We start from the raw sequence: 20,070 nt of genomic DNA, 5'->3' as shown, positions 1-20,070 counted from the left end.
CTAGCCATATTTAATAAAATTAATTTCACAGTTATTGAAATAATTCAGGCAGCCCTTCATGATAAAAAGAAAAACAATGACAAAGGAGACATTTTGAAAAGCTGTAAAAAGGAAAAAGGACGGCGATGGGTGAAGCAGAACCCGCTACGGCCCTGGTAAGGGGTAAAACCCATGACAACGCAATAGCCATATCCTGCCTCATAGATACCAACTCTTCACGGCATTCTCGAGCGTCACTTGCAGAGGGTCAATTTGGATATACAGGTAATTTACATAAACCCACTCTAAATAGACAAAATGCGCCGTGAACTCACCACATTATGGACACGTGTATTAGAATCAGAAATAGGAACAGTTTAATTTACAATTTGTAATAGTTTTACACCGTGTACGTATTGACCCCAGTATAATGACAGTTCCTTAGTTGACCATGGTTTGACACCAAACATCTCATTTGCTTCATCATAACGAGATGAACTTTTGAGGTACCTTTTAATCAGGTACTGGACGTGATGGCGGGATTACAATGGAGTGCCCTGTGATCTTGGGCAAAACTGTTCTACAGTCTTCCGTTCACTATCAGTTACTTTATCGGCATGTTTATGTTATGTTGATTTATACCGTGCACCGCTTCCACCCAAGGGCAGTCTCCAGACGCTCATGTGGCTCTGCAAGGGAAGAGAGATGTATTGGGGATAGGATAGTGCATAGCTCTCAACCATTGGTGTTGCACAGGCGGGTAAAATCACCCGATTTTGTTTTTGGCGGGTGAGACGCCCATTGTAATGATTTGGCGTGCAGGAGGCTTGGCAGGTGAGCCAGCCCTTTACAAGGCGGGTGACACCTGCCAAAAGCGCGTGAGTTGAGAGCTATGATAGTGTTGTATTGTACGTCTTGTCCTGTCACTGGCCAGGAGTGCTTGCTATCAGAATGTTGATGCATGAATGTGCAGCTCAGGAAAATGTTGAGTGGATCTGTGAGTGAATATTCCAAGTGTCAATTGGGTGCCTGAGCTGGGATGATAGGATGGTGGGTCGCTGCTCCTTTCCATGTAATGTTATCTATCCCTGTTCCTGTCCAGTCCTCTGTGTCAGTGTAACTACCTCAAGAGTAACTGGTCTATGTACATGCTGTACATATGTATAATAAAGTTACCACCTGGACAAAACAATGGCTCCACAACTGGTCTGTGTCTGAGTGCTAAGCCACCTGAATGACAAGAGCAAGACTTTACAACATTGGCGACGAGGATAACTGGAAATTAAGAAAAATGAAGATGAAGGACAGAACAGAGTGAAGCAGTGAAGCTGCAGCAACAGTAAAGCACAGTAAGGGGAGCTGTGGGGAGAAGCAGCTGCCAGAGTGACCTGCCGTTCCCCGTGCCTTGAATATAAACCATTCTGCCCAGCAAAGGTAAAATTTGACATTGGGTTCCGTGGGAGGGAGGCTCCCACCGATGAATAAACCCCAGGGATCCCCAGAGAAAACTCTGCGCCCTAGCATGAAATGGGAGTTTGGCATCATCTTAAAGCAATGGATAAAGGGAGCGCACACAGCTCATGGAAATGATGCTTAACAGCACAAAGAAAGCACTTTTGTTTCAAATATGTTTTAGAGTTTGTGACTCACTGTTGAATGATGCTGCAGTGCCATGTGGTCAGCAAGGTGCGTGGGCGCCCCCATCGGAGGTTAAGTATGGTCTCCTCATTGAAGTTCCATGCATTGCTGCCAGGTTAAAGGAGAGTAAATAAAAGTTAAACCGATTTCCCAGCCCGTTGGTGCAACAACCTGTGCGTTAGGCTGCCGCAGTGAGGAAGTAATCTCAGGGGTGTCGCTTCAGCGAACGTAAGAAGATTATCATGGAGCTCCCCATTGTGGAATTTAACTGTGCTTGGTTGGAAATGACAGTTGGTATGGGAGGCTACCCTGGTCCTGCCTTTCAGGCGATTACAAACAAATGATGACATTGGGAAATGTTCACGGGGTATTGGCGCAGCGAAGAACGCTGTAAGTGAGGTGTTCAGGAACGCTGTGGCTTTCTCTCTGGATGCGACAACCCGAATTTAGAGTTCTGAATTTCTTATTAGCATATATTCACTGCTATCACCAGTGTACTGCACCTCTTTCACTGTTGAACCTTTAATACAATGTGGAATGTTTTTGTTTTTTTGCCGTAACTGCTCCCATAGACTCATTTACCATAACAAATAGATGCCTTCATTCGTGTGGAACCACAACAAACCTTGGCAGGCTTGTTCCGATAAAACTTCCTTAATCGCCTCATGGAAGACACAAGAAGACACGGAAGACACAGAGCCTGCCACACTCTGGCACAAAACCAAACAACCATGGGAACCAAACATACATACAGGTGAGGAAACAGGAGGGGGGGACCACGGATTGCCCCACAGCTGAGCCAGGTATTACCACAACCGTGAAGCAGAACACAACAGGAAACTTTGACCGTGCAAGTCCAACAAACTGACACACAGGGAAAGTGGTGCTGCCTCTAACCAGAACGACATACAGAGGGGCAATTTGTCCACACTCTTCCACTCTCACATTCACTACCCACGCAACTACAAACCACTACCCCTTATCACCCTTCAACCATCCCACAGAATCACAACCAATAAACAATGCATATCAACCTCCAACCGAAACTCAAAACCAACGCATTCAGTACTCACATACACATATAGGGGACGGTGGAACGAGGCAGCATACACTCAGGAGCAAATCCTCTCACAACAGGAGGGCACATTAATTCCACCCGCGCCACGTGCATCCTAAAACCCATACTTCCATGCATACATCATACAACCCAGACACTACTGCAATCATGCACATATAACAACATATAACAAATAATGTGCTCCTGGTATCACTAGATACATTAGATAACTTTCAACTTTAACCTTATGGTAACCATAGCTACATTATACCTATTAATTAGAGTGCACTTTAAATACATTTTAAATACATCCATTGGCCAAATCAACCCTTTTTGGTTGATATACTTTACCTCCAAAGTTTGACTTAACCCCTTAAGTGCCAAGGACGAGATATGGCGTCCTTGACATTACCTCCGTAGTGCCAAGGATGAGATAGCTCGTCCTTTTTGGCACCTTGTTTTGAGCGATCCCTGCAAAGCAGGGATCGCTCAAAACTGTAATCCAATCCCTGGGCTATGTGAGGGGGAGGTCCCCCCCACACTGCCAGGGGGCTGGATTACCTTGAGTTTCACGTCGGCGTACGTAATACACGCCGGCGTAAAACTGAAAGTAATTTCACTGCAGCAGCCATTTTGGGCTGCCGCTGTGAAGAGAGAAGGTGAGTGCCCCTCTGCCTCGATCTCTGGCTGTATTTCAAGCCGGAGATTGAGGCAGGTGTCGTTGGAAAGGGGATATTCTCCCCTTTCCAACAACGCCATTTGTGTAAGCATTGCTGCTTACGGATCGGGGGCAGAGCACTCGATCCGTGGGCAGCAATGCCACTAGACACCAGGGATGTTTTTTCAGTATGGGGCAGAGGGGGGCTGCTTACTAGGTAAGCGGCCCCCTCACCCCTGAGGCCCCAAAGCACTGGGCCACATGTATGGAGACCCCTGGGGGCAGATGGTTGACCATCTGCCCCCAGGGGTGGGGGGGAAAAATAAAATAAAAAAGCGAATAAAAAAAAGCAATGGGAAGGGACGAGGGGGTTGGGGAACCATAGGCACCAGGGATTTTTTTTTTGATGGTGTCGTTGGAAAGGGGAGATTCTCCCCTGCTTACTTGGTAACCGGTCCCCTCCCCACCGAGGCCCCAAAGCATGGGGCCACATGTATGGAGACCCCTGGTGGCAGATGGGTGACCATCTGCCCCCAGGGGTGGGGGAAAAAAATGCAAATAAAAAAATCAATGGGAAAGGGGGAGAGGGTTGGGGACCACTAGCCACCACAGATTTCTTTTAGGACATGAAAGGCTGGTGGCCCTCTCCCTCCTGTCACTCACCAGAGGCTTTTCCTGGAGGAACTCAAGAAGGCCCGGACCGGATTTGATTGTAGAACCCCGGTTAGACCTAAACCGGGGTCTCCTCTCTGTTGAGGGAAAAAACTCTTTTCAACGATATGCCCCCCACCGTTAGGAAACAGCCCAGGAGGCCGATCACTTAAAAGAGCGGGGAGCACACACCGCTATGACCACCAGCTGCGAAGAAAAATAAAACACTGTTTAGTGGTATGGCAATTGTACTAAGAGATGTAGACCTTTTTACACTATGGGTATACCTGAACTATGGTGGCAGTTCTTTTCTGACAAGCCCTACCCCGATTACCTAAAAGGAAGAACAATCCTGTAACTAGCAAATTACTGGACGTGTACAGGTAAAAATGAGAAAAAAGTGAACGGAGAGGAGGGAAGGTTCTTACCATTGGAATTAACAGTAGGCCACCAAACAGTCCAACAACGAATAGGATAAAAAAAAAAAAGGGAAAGTTAGTACAGGTACTGTCCCGACGAAACGAGGGACGCACTAAGGTCGGGATGGTGCACGATGATGCAAAGCGTCCCAGAGTGCACTTGTATTAGATGTCTTCCTCGTGAAATGAGAGCAGTGCAGAAGGAGTGTCCACGGAATCCTTAATCAGGTGATGTAGCAGCCTTATCAAAAGGGCGGGGTAAGGGGTTCAGGTAATGTGCAACAGATAGTTGTAAAGAAAGAAAACACTGTGCGGACTGGCAACTTCAAAGTGGAAGGCGAAAGAGCAAATAATACCTTCAATAGGAAGCAGCGTTCGACTCGGATACTTGCAGTTATCCCCGTGGATTGATAGCAGCGAAGCCGGGAGGACAAATGTAATCCGAGAGGCGAGCCAAATCCAGGTAAACGGTTTTCCATAAAACTAGACTGAGGCAATGCAAGGCAGTCCCTTTAAACATGCAAGGGTCTGGTACAAAATGAATTAATCAAAACAGAGGGCAGTTCGAGGCAGTCGGTTTAAACTTGCAGAAGTCTGGTACACAATGGAAGAATCAAAACAGAGGGCAGTTCGAGGCAGTCTGTTTAAACATGCAGAGGTCTGGTACACAGGCAGTATAAACCAAGCCAAGGGAAATCCAAAAAGGAGTCCGTTAGGAGTAAAAAAAGATCGGAACCAGATGAAAGTGAAGACGAAACTTCGGTAACAGGCTGGGAACAACTTCAATAGGAAGCAGCGTTCGGCTCGTCTCGTCGTGTAATGAAAGGTTCAGAATGAGGCTCCGATTTCCCATTGGCCGCATTCAGGAATGGAGCAGGAATGCTGGGACATGTAGTCCTTTCAGTGCTGCGGGCAGTAACAGCCACAGAAACAGCCCGTTTCCATGGCAGCCTCCACTGCCTATAGAATGGCGCCGGAAAGTGCCGGATTCTATTACCTAGATGAACACCAGGTCTAATAAATGGATTATGCCATGTCCGGCGAGTAATTCCTTTTAACCCTCGTGATACCGCAGAGCCTTGAACTGTAACAGCATCCACCCCCAAAGGCGGTGGCAACCCGCTGCGGGCGTGGAAGCAGCTCAGTAGTAGAGGTGAATGAATGTTTTCCAACGTCTCCCAAGTGCGATCCTTGGGACCGTACCACTTCCAATCGACCAGATAAAAAGGCGGACCTCGACGCATTCGAAAGCCCATAATGTCCGCCACTTCGAATTCATCATCCCCTACCGAAGTGACCGGGGATGGGCCCACAGGAAGACGGACAGAGGCAGAACAAGGTCTTAACAGGGATACGTAGAAGACCGGGTGGATCCTCCAAGTAGTTGGAAGACGCAGTCGCATAGCAATCGGGTTAATAAGGGCAGTGATAGGGAAGGGACCAACAAAACGTGGAAGAAGAGAACGCTTGCCCGGAATCTTGAGATGACGGGCAGCGAGCCAGACCTTTGAACCAACTCGATAATCAGGAGTCGGGAGGCGATGGCGATCAGCAAACTTTTTTGCCCGGACCTGCGTTTGAAGCAGATGCAGGCGCACATCTCGATGAATTGTATCCATGACCCGAAGGCAGGCCCTCGACGCCGGATTGTCGATAGGAAGGGAAGGATCCAAGGGCAAAGAACGCGGGTTTTGGCCATACAAGACAAAAAACGGGGAAACTCCTGAAGCAGAATGAATAGAGTTATTGTATGCAAACTCTGCAGGTGGTAGTAGTGACAACCAAGACTTCTGGTACTGCAAAGAGAGGCACCGCAAATACTGTTCTAGTGTAGCGTTAACCCTCTCTGTTTGCCCATCGGTTTGTGGATGATAAGCCAAGCTGTATCTGGCATCAATATGAAAAGCCTTCGTCATGGCCTTCCAGAAATGTGCCGTAAATTGAGGACCACGATCGGATACAATGATCGCTGGTGATCCAAAAAGACGAAAAAGATTCCTCAAGAAGAGGTCCGCCAATACAGAAGCTGACGGAAGCCCTGCACAGGGTATAAAAATTGCCATCTTAATAAAATAGTCAACTACTACCCAGATAGTATCCATACCACCTACCGGAGGGAGTTCCACTATAAAATCCATGGAGACCATGTACCAAGGCTTGTGAGGGACAGGTAAAGGTTGTAACAAGCCGACCGGCTTGGAATGAGATGCTTTACATTGAGCACAGACAGAACAGGATATGAAATAGTCCGGCACATCTCTGGACATAGAGGGCCACCAGGCCCAACGACGTAGGGAGTCCAAGGTCTTTTGTTGTCCTGGATGAGCAGCCAACAGAGAGTCATGGGACAAGGCGAGTGCACGTTGCCGTGCTTCTCCCGGAGGAATAAATAGACACCCCTGGATGTAAGGGAGGCCATGTACCACATCCAAGTGAAGAGATGTACACTCCTCCGGATGCGCCGAGACCCAATCCGAAATGATGGAACGCAGAATGGGCTGTGGTGTGCAACCACACACCACTCGACAAGGCAATAACAGACTAGGATGAGCAGTGGTGTCATTTGACCCCGGAAATAGACGTGATAAGGCATCGGCACACGTATTGAGACGGGCCGGTCGATAAGTAATGTGAAAGTCGAACTGAGAAAAGAAAAGGTGCCAACGCGCTTGTCGGGCCGTAAGGCATTTCAAAGACTTGAACTCTAGCAGACTTTAGTGGTCAGAAAACACAGTCACTGGATGACGAGCCCCTAACAGATGATGTCGCCACTCTGAGAAGGCCTCTTTGATAGCCAATAGTTCACGTTCCGTGATCGGGTAGTTCTTTTCGTAAGGTGTGAGTTTTCTTGAACAATATGCCACAAGGTGCACTTCCCCAGACTCAGGGCAGCGTTGGGACAATACGGCCCCAATGGCAGAACCGGAGGCATCTGCCTCTACCAAGAAAGGCAAGAGCGGATCTGGATGTTGCAAGACAGGGGCTGAAGAAAAGGCAGCCTTCAAGGCGTTGAATGCCGTCTGAGCTTCCGAGTTCCACTGAAAAGGGCTTTTTGTACTAGTTAAGGCGGTAAGAGGGGCCGAGAGAGCAGAAAAGGAATTATTGAACCGCCTATAAAAGTTAGAAAAGCCCAGGAATGATTGGAGAGCTTTGATGGATCCAGGAACCGGCCACTGCAGAATCGCGTTGACCTTGGACTGGCTCATTCGGATTCCGTGATTGGTAAGATCATAACCCAGAATTTCGACAGCTGTAGAATCTAACACACATTTCTCCGCCTTCACAAAGAGATGGTTATCCCGGAGTCTCTGTAGCATTAGGCAGACATGGTTAACATGCTCCTCCTTAGTAGGTGAGTAGATCAGGATATCATCCAGGTAGACCACCATAAATTGGTCCAGATAATCATGAAATATATCATTCATGAAGGCCTGAAATGTGGCCGGGGCATTACATAGCCCGAAGGGCATGACGAGATATTCAAAAAGGCCATACCGCGTCTTGAAAGCGGTCTTCCATTCGTCCCCCTTCCTCATGCGCACGAGGTTATAAGATCCACGCAAATCTAGTTTGGAATAAATGGCTGAAGATCCCAATTCGTCTAAGAGGACAGAGATGAGCAGGAGGGGGTATTGGTTTTTCACTGTCACCGCATTAAGAGCCCTGTAATCGATACAGGGGTGAAGATCACCCTCTTTCTTAGGAACGAAGAAGAGGGGGGAGGCAGCAGGGGATTTCAAAGTGGAAGGCGAAAGAGCCAAGAATACCTTCAATAGGAAGCAGCGTTCGGCTCGGATACTTGCAGTAATCCCCCGTGGATTGATAGCAGGCGAAGCCGGGAGGACAAATGCAATCCGAGAGGCGAGCCAAATCCTGGTACACGTTTTTCCATAAAACTAGACTGAGGCAATGCAAGGCAGTCCGTTTAAACGTGCAGGGGTCTGGTACAAAATGAATTAATCAAAACAGAGGGCAGTTTGAGGCAGTCCGTTTAAACATGCAGAGGTCTGGTACACAATGGAAGAATCAAAACAGAGGGCAGTTTGAGGCAGTCCGTTTAAACGTGCAGAGGTCTGGTACACAGGCAGTATAAATGAAGCCCAGGGAAATCCAAAAAGCAGTCCGGTAGGAGAAAAAAAGATCGGAACCAGATGAAAGTGAAGACGAAACTTCGGTAACAGGCTGGGAACAACTTCAATATGAAGCAGCGTTCGTCTCGTCTCGTTGTGTAATGAAAGGTTCAGAATGAGGCTCCGATTTCCCATTGGCTGCATTTCAGGAATGGAGCAGGAATGCTGGGACATGTAGTGCTTTCAGTGCTGCGGGCAGTAACAGCCACAGAAACAGGCCGTTTCCATGGCAGCCTCCACTGCCTATAGAATGGCGCCGAAAAAGTGCCGGATTCTATTACCTAGATGAACACCAGGTCTAATAGATGGATTATGCCATGTCTGGCGAGTAATTCCTTTTAACCCTCGGGATACAGCAGAGCCTTGAACTGTAACACCTCCCACCCCAAATGGAAAGGGGGGGGGCCCCTTGTCACCATCCCTGGGGGGCAGATTTCTCACCCCAGGGAGGAGTACACGTGGGAGGGCCACCAGGAAAGTGTGGGCAGGCCTCTCAAACGATGGGGCCTGCAGGGTAGGGCCCCCTGTGGCAGATGGGAGCCCATCTGCTCCTAGGGAAGGGGGGCAAAGAAAATTAAAAATAAAAAGAATGTCATGGCTGGTGTTGGGCGGAGAGCCCCTCCCCACTGGACCACCAGGGCATTTTTTTAATGGAAATGGGTTGTTCCCCCCCCACCCAAAATGGACTTGGGGTTATGTCATGCAGCCCTCCCTGGGGGCAGTTATCTGCTCTTAGGAAGGGGCATGTAACCCCAGGGAGGGCTGCATGAGAACCCCCCCCTCTTATCTGGCCCCAGGGAGTGCTGAATGAGATGCCCCGCCTGCATTTGGTGTGGGGAGAGAGGGTCACCCCCCATTACATAAAAAAATGACCTGGCGGTCTAGGGTGCCCCTCAGCCCCCACTAAAGTGCAGCCTGCCATTTTCAATTTCTTGCTTTGTTTACCAACCTTGCCTTGACGCAGAGGGGCACATTGGTGTGCCAATCTGGCCCCAGAGTGCCCAAACCTTACTGCCCTACCCACTGGGGGGCCTGTCCCACACATTTCTGGTGGCCCTCTCCCCCCACCCCAAATGGAGGGGGGTGTACCTCACGCAGCCGTTTGTAGGAGGCCCAGGAAGGCCTGCATGAGGTGCCCCCACCACCCATTTGGGTGAGGGGGGAGAGGTCCACCAAAAATTGTGTGACAGGCCCCCAGTGGGTGGGACAGTAAGGTTTGGGCACCCTGGTGCCAGATTGGCACACCAATGTGCCCCTCTGCACCAAGGGGAGTTGGGTTACCAAAGTAAAAAAGTGAAATGGTGGACTGCATTTTAGGGGGGCTGTGGGGCACCCCAAACCGACAGGGAATTTTGTAATGGGACGGGGTGGTGACACTCTACCCCCCACCCAAAATGGAGTGGCCCTCCCTGGGGCCAGATATCTGCTCCTAGGGAGGGACACCTGAGCCCAGGGAGGAGTTATGTTATGTTATGTTATTTTGCATTTATATAGCGCCTTATATACCATTGGTATGGTCTGAAGGCGCTGGTAGGTTGAATGCCCTTGGGAACCGAAGTTCAGATCAGTAGAGAGAGTAGAGAGAGTCAAAAGGTGCGTGTGAGAACCAGGTATGTGTGCAGCTCGTGCGGTATTCGTGTGATAGCTGCTTCTTAGCTGTAGGTGAGGTGGTTGAGAGATCAGGAGTATGTGTTCGTTCTGGCAGGGTTTATCCAGACCGGATGTGGCTGCGTTAGGCCTGAGAAGAACACCTGGCTGGGGGGTGTGTAACCAGCAGTATTTACTTAGAATAATGTGGAGTGAGTGTCGGATGTTGGTATGAGAACAGTTATACCGAATGGTGTCATAGTATCTCTGTGTTCTAGTTGAGTGGTGATGCAAAGGAGAGAGTAAGCGTGGTGGTGAGATATGATGAGTTATATGCTTTTTCGAACGTTCCCTGCATTCCAAACCATACTATATACGTCTATAAACGCAATTCTATGCGCTCATTTGCTCCAGGCACTAATCCGCTTTATGCCCTCATATGTATTATGCACTCACCCCTCTACGCACTCACCCCTTCTATGTACTTGCCCCCTCAATACACTCACCCTGTCTATGCGCTCACTCCCTCTACGCGCTCACTCCCTCTATGCGCTCAGCCCCTCTACGCACGCTCCCCTGTGCAGGACAGCCCCCCTTATCTGCCCCCAGGGAGGGCTACATGAGATGTGCCGCCCCTCCAATTGGGGTGGGGGTAGAGAGGTGCACCCCCCTTCACATCACACAATTCCCCGGCAGTGTAGGGCGCCCCTCAGCCCCCCCCCCTAAAGTGCAGCCTGCCATTTTCAATTATTTTCTTTGTTTACCAAACTTGCCTTGGCGCAGAGGGGCACATTGGTGTGCCAATCTGGCCCCAGGGTGCCCAAACCTTACTGCCCCACCCACTGGGGGGCCTGTCCCACAATTCTGGTGGCCCTCTCCCCTCTCACATTGTGGGGCAGGCCCCCCATTGGGTGGGGCAGTAAGGTTTGGGCACCCTGGGGCCAGATTGGCACACCATTGTGCCCCCCTGCACCAAGGGGAGTTGGGTTACCAAAGGAAAAATGGTGGACCACATTTTAGGGGGGGCTGTAGGGCACCCCAAACCGACGGGGAATTTTCTAATAGGACGTGGTGGTGATCCCCTGCCCCCCCCACAATGGAGTGGGGGCCATGTCATGCAGCCCTCCCTGGGGCCAGGTATCTGCTCCTAGGAAGGGACACCTGAACCCAGGGTGGAGTGCAGGACAGCCCCCCCTTTTCTACCCCTAGGGAGAGCTACATGAGATGCGCTGCCCCTGCAATTGGGGTGGGGGCGGAGAGGTGCACCCCACTTCACATTACAAAATTCCCTGGCGGTGTAGGGCGCCCCTCAGCCCCCCCCCTAAAGTGCAGCCTGCCATTTTCAATTATTTTCTTTGTTTACCAAACTTGCCTTGGCGCAGAGGGGCACATTGGTGTGCCAATCTGGCCCCAGGGTGCCCAAACCTTACGGCCCCACCCACTGGGGGGCCTGTCCCACAATTTTTGGTGGCCCTCTCCCCCCACCCCAAATGGAAGGGGGGTATACCTCACGCAGCCGTTTGTAGGAGGCCCAGGGAGGCCTGCATGAGGTTCCGCCGCAACCCATTTTGAGTGAGGGGGGAGAGGGCCACCAAACATTGTGGGGCAGGCGCCCCATTAGGTGGGGCAGCAAGGTTTGGGCACCCTGGGGCCAGATTGACACACCATTGTGCCCCTGTGCGCCAAGGGGAGTTGGGTTACCAAAGGAAAAAAGTGAAAATGGTGGACCGCATTTTAGGGGGGGCTGTGGGGCACCCCAAACCGACGGGGAATTTTCTAACAGGACGTGGTAGTGATCCCCTGCCCCCCCACAATGGAGTGGGGGCCATGTCATGCAGCCCTCTCTGGGGCCAGGTATCTGCTCCTAGGAAGGGACACCTGAACCCAGGGTGGAGTGCAGGACAGCCCCCCTTTTCTACGCCCAGGGAGAGCTACATAAGATGCGCTGCCCCTGCAATTGGGGTAGGGGCGGAGAGGTGCACCCCACTTCACATTACAAAATTTCCTGGCGGTGTAGGGTGCCCCTCAGCCCCCACTAAAGTGCTGCCTGCCATTTTCAATTTTTCTCTTTGTTTACCAAACTTGCCTTGGTGCAGAGGGGCACATTGGTGTGCCAATCTGGCCCCAGGGTGCCCAAACCCTACTTCCCCATCCATTGGGGGGCCTGTCTGACATTTTGGGGTGAGCTTCTCCCCCCACCCCAAATTGAGTGTGGGGGGGCAGCTCATGCAGCTCTCCCTGGGGGCAGATATCTGCCTATAGGAAGGGGCAATGGGTTTTCACTGGGGGGGGTGAGTTTCAGTAGACCACCAGGGATGGCTTGCAGGGGGGGCATGCTTGGAAAGTATTGATTTGTTTTTGTTTGTGTGACCGTAGGTAACACATGTTTTTTTGTTTTGTTTACAGCTTTTTCGACGCGAGCAGCTGCAACGTTATGTGAGTATTGTTTTTTATTATTATTTTTTTTTATTTGTTTGTGGTTACACAGTACCCTTTACAAAATTTGGTACACAGTGAAAATACATAGACAATACAATACATAAAATATACAACAAGATGAATCCTCAATATCTGCATGATACATAAACAGCTATAGACAATGTAAACAGAATGCTGCATCTTAAAACAAATGAGATTTACATGATCGTACTCCATACATATTAACAGACAATCATCACATCGTTGATCAAATAGTAATTCGTATCATGATGTTTCAATAAAGAAAAGCCTATATCAAACTCATTGATTATTTGTTTCATGAACCGAGAGGCTTTCTTGGTTTTAGAAGGCAGCATTTCATTCACCACCTAGTACAGTTAACCACTTAAACCAAAGTTACAGTCCACAATGCGTCTTCAGGTATCTAAGCACTGTTAATTGTAGCTTAATTCGATTCTCATGTTGCATATTTAACCTTAATGCCGTCTAACCATAATGCTGTAAGGCCCACACACTCAGCGTTGGGAACAAATTGAGAAAAGCATTTGATTTGTTCTGTCCTTAAGCCAGCGCATTCTGTCAAAATATGTTTTAGTGTTTCTGCTGGAACCTCATTTTTACAATATCTACATATGTGAACTGAGTCAAGAGCTCCTGACCTAATGTCCAAGATTTCGTAAAATCTTGCCTCCACACTCTACTAGGGAATTTAAGTAAGTATGGTTCAGTAATGCCCATTTATTTGAAGTTAGAGACCAATTGGCAATATAGTTTCTTGTTCTGAACTTGTTCTGAACTTGTGTGACCGTGGTGTTCAAGTCCCAGTGAAGGAGCAAGCGCTTAACCTTCATCGGGTTGGAGGTCAATAACTCACGGGAGACGCCTACTTTTTCAAGAGATTCACAAGCTTCCCTTTCCAAATCCACAAGAAACTTTGAGGAGACCATTCAGGAGCCCCCTTCCCATAATTCCATACAGGTTTGTGTCATTACCTAAAAGCAGTTTCCTATACAGTGCAACCCTTCGCCATTCAATTGTGCTTGAGATGGAAAAAAGCCCCAATTCATAACGAATAGCAGTAGAGGGAACGCACTTCAGCAGACTCCTAGCCATAGTTTGTAGAAAGCGTGCCTCGTACTTCACAATTTCCTTCCTACACCAGAACGGGGCAAATTCAAGACCATAGCTAAACTGTGCAACAATTTTATTTCTGTACATGTGTAAGCACGGTAATAAGGTACATTTCCCATACTTCTTGTCAATTTTCTGTAACTGAGAAATCAATGGACTGGTTTTCTTGTCAAGATAGTCACGATAATTTACTTTTTTCTTGTCTACAAAAATTGCATAACCCAGATATCTAATAGCGTGGCTCACTGAGAGTTTTACATTGTCTAGGAACCAGGAGTATTTTATGGAACTTTCCCTATAGCTTAATCACAATATAACAGTTTTGGTGTAATTGATTAGTAGAGAATTTGCACGTATGTAGTTTTTGAAGCAAGTAAGAAGACGTTGCAGGCCAATGGGAGTGTGGTCATACGAAGTCACATCATCGGCGTATGCAGACCAGAAGACCTTAACTCCCTCAACCTTTGGTGAGGCAAAAGAAATTCCATTTAGGTGCGTACCCACGTTGGAGAAGTACAAATTAAAAACAGTGGGGGAAAAAATACAACCTTGTGTTAGGCCGTTAAGTGCCTTAATTTCCTCCGACAGTGCTCCATCAGTACTCAATCGCACTTTGATTTTAGTATCTTCGTGTAGATAGTATGGAATAGACAACAGGGGGACAGGCATACCTAGTGCTTAGAGTTTAGTCTATAACATCGTTCTGTTTACCATATCAAAGGCAGACGTCAGGTCAATTGAAGCCAGGTATATAGGTGGATTCCCCGTTATCAATGCCTATTGCTGCATAATGTTGATCAAGAGGCCACCTGCATCCATGCCCACATGCTTCCTAAATCCAAATTGAAAAGGGGATAGAATCCTGAATTCTTTTATCCAATCGTGTATGTACTCCAAAATAATCGACGCAAAAATTTTAGAAACAGCATCCATCAGGGCGATTGGTCTGTAGCTAGAGAGGCTAGACCTGTCGCCCTTTTTATAAATGGGTACAACGAAGGACATATGCCAGCTCTTCGGAATGACCCTAGTAATCACAATGTCCTTGAATATGAAAAACAAAAGTTGTGCCCACAAATTTGGATTACCCTTGAGAACCATATTGGCAAGTAAGTTTGGACCGGGGGCCGAGACGCAGAGCAACAAGCAATCATTCTATGAATATCGGCCAGAGTGAAGGGGAAAATCCACAGACACGACTGGACATCCTGAGGCACAACCCAGTTCATATTCGGTGAAGTGTATAGAGTGCCAAAGTGTCCTTCCCAAACCTCGTAAGAGAAACATACAATTTGGGCTCTTAATTGGACATCATTAGTGTCCAGAAGTTCCAGGAATTCGTGGCAGAAAGAGAATGGAGCATGTTTTCCGTATCCTTCTGATATAATTTGGCTCTTAATAATGTAGCTCTTGATTTCCATTTATTTTTGACGGTCTTCAGCCTGCAACTGAGAGAGTTATTACCTTGCATTTTCAAAAGGGAGCAAATTTCCCGGTTCCTCTCTCTTTCTTGAGATTATGCACAGCTGGATTAAAGGAATGTATGTGGGTGTAACAGGTTGCAGTTGGTCTCTTGATACCCAAAGGTCCCAGTATTACACAATTAACATGTTTCTCAAAGTTACCGTGTATATAGATTGTCAGCTTTTTATCAAAACCACTCTTTTGATAATCTTGCAGAAACACCGTATTGACTTTCGAGATGATATTATCACTATGCCAAGTGATTCTATTGCACGGTTTGTTAAGTTCTAAAAGTGGTGGAAAGGCCCCCTCAAAGGGAACTTGAAGGGCTTGAAGGGAAACTTTAAGCATTTTATGATCACTGTCATTTGTTTGAACTGTAGCAAAATCTGAAATTAAATTAAATAACGTCCTGTTTACAAAAACATAATCTATAGCAGAGCACACAGTCCCATTAGACCACGTATTACGGTCCTCGTAGCCCCCAATAGGTCATTCACACAGTGTAGGCCCCAATCAGAAAGAAATTGATACCACATGGCTCCCTGTACAATTTTCCGGGAGGAGCTACTGTCCACCAAAATTGTACTGCGGCCATCATGCACACAAAACTTCCCTGAACATACTTCAGCGTTAAAGTCGCCTGCAATAACAATGTTGAGGGTATTGCACATCTCTTGACATTCCTGAATAGTACAATCAATCATTTCTATGAACTCCTTCAAATCAAGATTGAGGCACCAATACACATTAACAATCAATAAATAAGCCAGAGAATCAGGCAAACCAAGTTTTAAAAGAATTTCAATACACGTCCTATGAGTCTTAACACTTTTGAAAAAGAGGTGGTTTTAACTGCAATAAGAAGGCCACCAGAGGGTCTGCCTTTGGATTTTTTTAACTGCCAAATCTTGGTGTACAAAGAATCCATCCAGAGATAGGGGGATAAGAGCCCAAGTTTCCTGCAAACAGAGAATACTAGCATCATGTAAGAGTATAGCACTCAAGGAGGATTGCTTGAGCACACGGTTTCCCCTAGTGTTTCATGACAAAAATATTAGAGGGGGAACATTCTAGGGATTCTCTTTAATAGCTTGGATTTTAGTAAGGGAGTCTCTGAGTGTCTGAGCCAACCACATCAGGTCTGGCTCTGTTGTGGGGTTCAGTTCATTATTCCTCTAATTTTTTTTTGCTGAGTTCCCACGTTTGATTCTCTAGAGTTCCTCCCCTGTTCGCCTTCCCATGACTTAAAAAAAGCCCTTGTTGAAGAGTTCCCAATCAAAACCAAAACGATGCAAGGACTCTATCTGCGAGAATACAAGTTCCAGAATGGTTCTCGAGTAAAACACTATCCTTACATAATCGTATCTAGTAGGATGAATGTAATCTACAAGTTTGATATCCCCAGAGGAGATCAAGGATAGTCTGGGAACCTCACTAAATAAGGACAGAATTCTCTCTTGATTGAGTGATGGTGGACCGCCTTGTATGAACATAAAGTTCAGCATGACACTTGGGTAATCCAAAAAGTGGGGCTGCCTCCATTCCACTCTATGTGGGGGTCCCAAATGTGATTGCACTTTTCCTTTTCCCTTAAAAATGTGGGGATGTTCGGCGCTGCCCTCAACAGCGCGCTCTTCACAGGGACCCTCCTCCCAGTCCTTATATTGAGAATAGTTTTTACCCAATTCTTGTGGCCGTCCCACATTCTGCTGATCAATTCTCACAGGCATTATTTTTCTGGGTGGATTTTGAGTGAATAAACTCAGTTAATTCAGCATTGAGTCCGGTCCTTTAGATTGGCACATGATATCTAGATTGCCAAAGGACCAGGGGTCACTCAGGCCCCCATGCCTCAATGGAATGCTTGATTGTGGGACGGAAGTGGCCAGATTCTTCTCAGGCCGTGACATCAAATTAATGTCAACAGCAGATCTCTCAGTTCTAACGGGATTACCTTGAGACAGAGTCTCTTCATAGGCCCAATTTATGTGGGGAGGCAGTTGCGGACCATACTTTCTTGAAGGTTCAAGAAGGTTCGTTAAGACCTGCTGGACTAGAATTTTAATGTCCACACTGGGAACAAGAATTGCGTTCATGTATCAATGAGCACCCCACCCGCCGCCCCTCCTATGGATATTTCGTTTTTTTGTCCACTCAAGGGGATTTTACTAGTGTGTTTTATATGGATAGGCGAAAGGGGGGACATTTGGATTTTGGAGGAGCCCTGCCCTTGCTCATCCAATAAGGTAGTGTTTGTCATTGCTTTAGTTTTTGGCAAAAAAAAAATTGCTTAACACCTGGTCTATCAGTGAGACCCTCAGTTTTCAAATTTTCCAGGGTTAAATTGGCTTTTTTTTTTGGGGTAACTTTTTTTGAAATTGTGTTTATCTCTAGCGAGCTTTCTGCCCTTATGGCTCAATGTCTCTGTCAGAGTATTTTTTTCGGGGACATTTTTTCGAAGTTCTCGTTTGTCTTTGACCCCTTATGGCTCATTGCCTCTGTCAGAGTATTGGTGGTTTCACCATACTCCTTCACAGAATCAATAGCAAAGTTTGCACAGGCTAGATCGCATATACCTTTATTGCTTTTTTTGATAGGTGGCAGTGACTCCTTCAAATCCAGAGCCTTTTGACTTTCTTCATCCAATTGTGTAAAGTCAAAGACACCTCCTCCCGCAGACAAGCCGCAGATATCTCTAATGTTTGTGTTAGTATTCTGTAACTTAAATGAGGGTAAATTCTTTCTTTTTTTACACAGATTTTTATTTGTTGTGCTGGAGATAGTAGTTCTTCGCTTGAGGGCCCTAGCACGCATTTTCCTCTCTTTACGAGAGATGTGTGACACAGAGACATCATCGGAATTCCAAAGAGGAGTCCTTATCCATCTTTCCGCCTTCCTCTTGCGGCTGTCCAGCACCTTCTTCTATAGCCTTCAGTAGGGCAGATGGGCTGTCCATGGCAGGGCTATCGTGAGGCGTCTCAGTATATGGCTCACATACCGCGTGATTAAGGGATCCGGAATTTGGCACAGGAAACAGTAGGCCAAGTCAGATCTCCAAGTGTTTAAGTTCTATGTTGAGTGAGACCAAATTCTTTAATTCCACCGTACCAATTGAGTTCGCTGTTTGATCCCCCTTCTTACCATGAGTAAAGGCATCAGCATAGGATTTAGACCCTAATTGTTTCTCATCTTCAGTTTGGGAGATCTGATCATGAGTGATTTTCCGGTCTAGCATTATGCTATTTTCTGAAGGCAAACTGCACCTCTCAGTAGCAAAAACAAGGCCCTCCAGTCTACTTATTTTCTCAGAGCTGTCGAGAATCAAGAATCTAAGTTCTTGAATCTCATTATGGGTGCGCTCATGGCCCCTATCCAAAAGATTTAATATTCTTGTCAAGACGGGAAAAGATGCAAATGTGGATGCAATGTCTTCCATATTAAGCCCCTCAAATGATGGAGCAATATGAGGAGCTTCATATTGCTGAAAAGGGGGATGAATCGGTGAAGCGGGGCTACAACATTTTTGGGGAGTGATAAAGGAGCTGCTCTGTCCCGCCCCCCCCTCATTATCGGGTCCTGTACCCAATGTCTTAGCTACATCAGCTGTATGTTTCCCTGAGCTGCTGGCTTCAGTTAAATGTGTGGAGGACACGGAATAAGCTGCTTAATGAAGATGAACATTGTCGATGCCGCCCCCTCTGGCCCTGGCCGGGTTGGAAGGCCCCCTTGAGAGCCGCACCCTTCTGTCCAGCTCCGCCAGGACAGCGGGAGCCAAGAGAGAGGTGTCAACCCGGGGTCTATAAGTGTCATGCTCTTCTAAATTCAAAGGAGGCTGAGAACCTAAATTATCATGCATGCTTAAAAAGCTTTTTTGGGATGGAACATTCAAAAAGTCAGATTTACTAGATACATCATCATTGCACTCCTTTTGAGGTTGAAGAGTTGAGACCGTACTGATGGTAGATGAGGGCTGCGCGCCCTTGTCGGGTGTCGTGTGTAGAGACATTGAGAGTAGGGGCAGGCTCTGACTGCTACCAGCGTAAAGTATGTCAGTATTTGCGCCAACAATCAGATTTGTCAGCATATATGTCATCTTTGGCACAGTAGAGGACTTGACTAGTTTGCCACTACGTAGCAAGCCCACCATAATCTATGTGTACGTTAACCAAGCAAATTCACCACAGATAGGGACTCTACAGTAAGGAGCAGAAGGTACCATACAGTTTACTTGCACTGTTAAGTGAGGCTAGGAGTTAAATTCTCCCAAATGTTGGCGGGTTGCAGACCTATACACATTATAGGGACCAAAATAACATAACAGATATAATTTCAATTGTCTTTCTTAGTCACAAATAACACATATATATAATTGTGACGGACAATTATACTAACCGCAGCCCAACGCCCATGCCAAGCCACCAAACAGCCCAACAGCCTCTACACTTCTGGATGCGTGTTTAAGGAGTGAAGCGTGGAAACAAAGCTGAAAAAGGGGCGTGTCGGGAGGCGCAACAGCGCAAAGAGCACAGAAACCCAAAAAACACCAAGGTAAACTGGCAATGTTAACAAAGTCCCAGTATTTATTTAGTCCGTGTTGCAGCAGGAGGGAGAGGAGTTGAAGCTTCCTCTTGGCGACTCAGCGTCTCGGCGTTGGAAACAAAGGCAGACAATTCAGGAAATCCAGCTTGTCAGCCCAACAGCCTCTACACTTCTGGTGGCATTTCCTGGGGTTCTGGGTAATAAATTCTGGGCCGCTTCGTGCAAGTCAGACTTCTGTGCATTCCCACGGGTGTCCTCTTTTGGGAAATGCATGGGGTTCCCTGTTTTCCTTGCTGGAAACACAACACATGGCCTACCTTCCCGCGTCCCCACACGTGTCCTGATGAAAACGGTACCGCACATGTGTGGGTGCAC

The sequence above is a fragment of the Ambystoma mexicanum genome, chromosome 2q (assembly GCF_040938575.1).
Source record: "Ambystoma mexicanum isolate Mex_15411 chromosome 2q, UKY_AmexF1_1, whole genome shotgun sequence".
NCBI lineage: Eukaryota > Metazoa > Chordata > Amphibia > Caudata > Ambystomatidae > Ambystoma > Ambystoma mexicanum.
The sequence above is the reverse complement of the archived record's forward strand: the minus strand, read 5'-3'. Positions refer to the sequence as shown.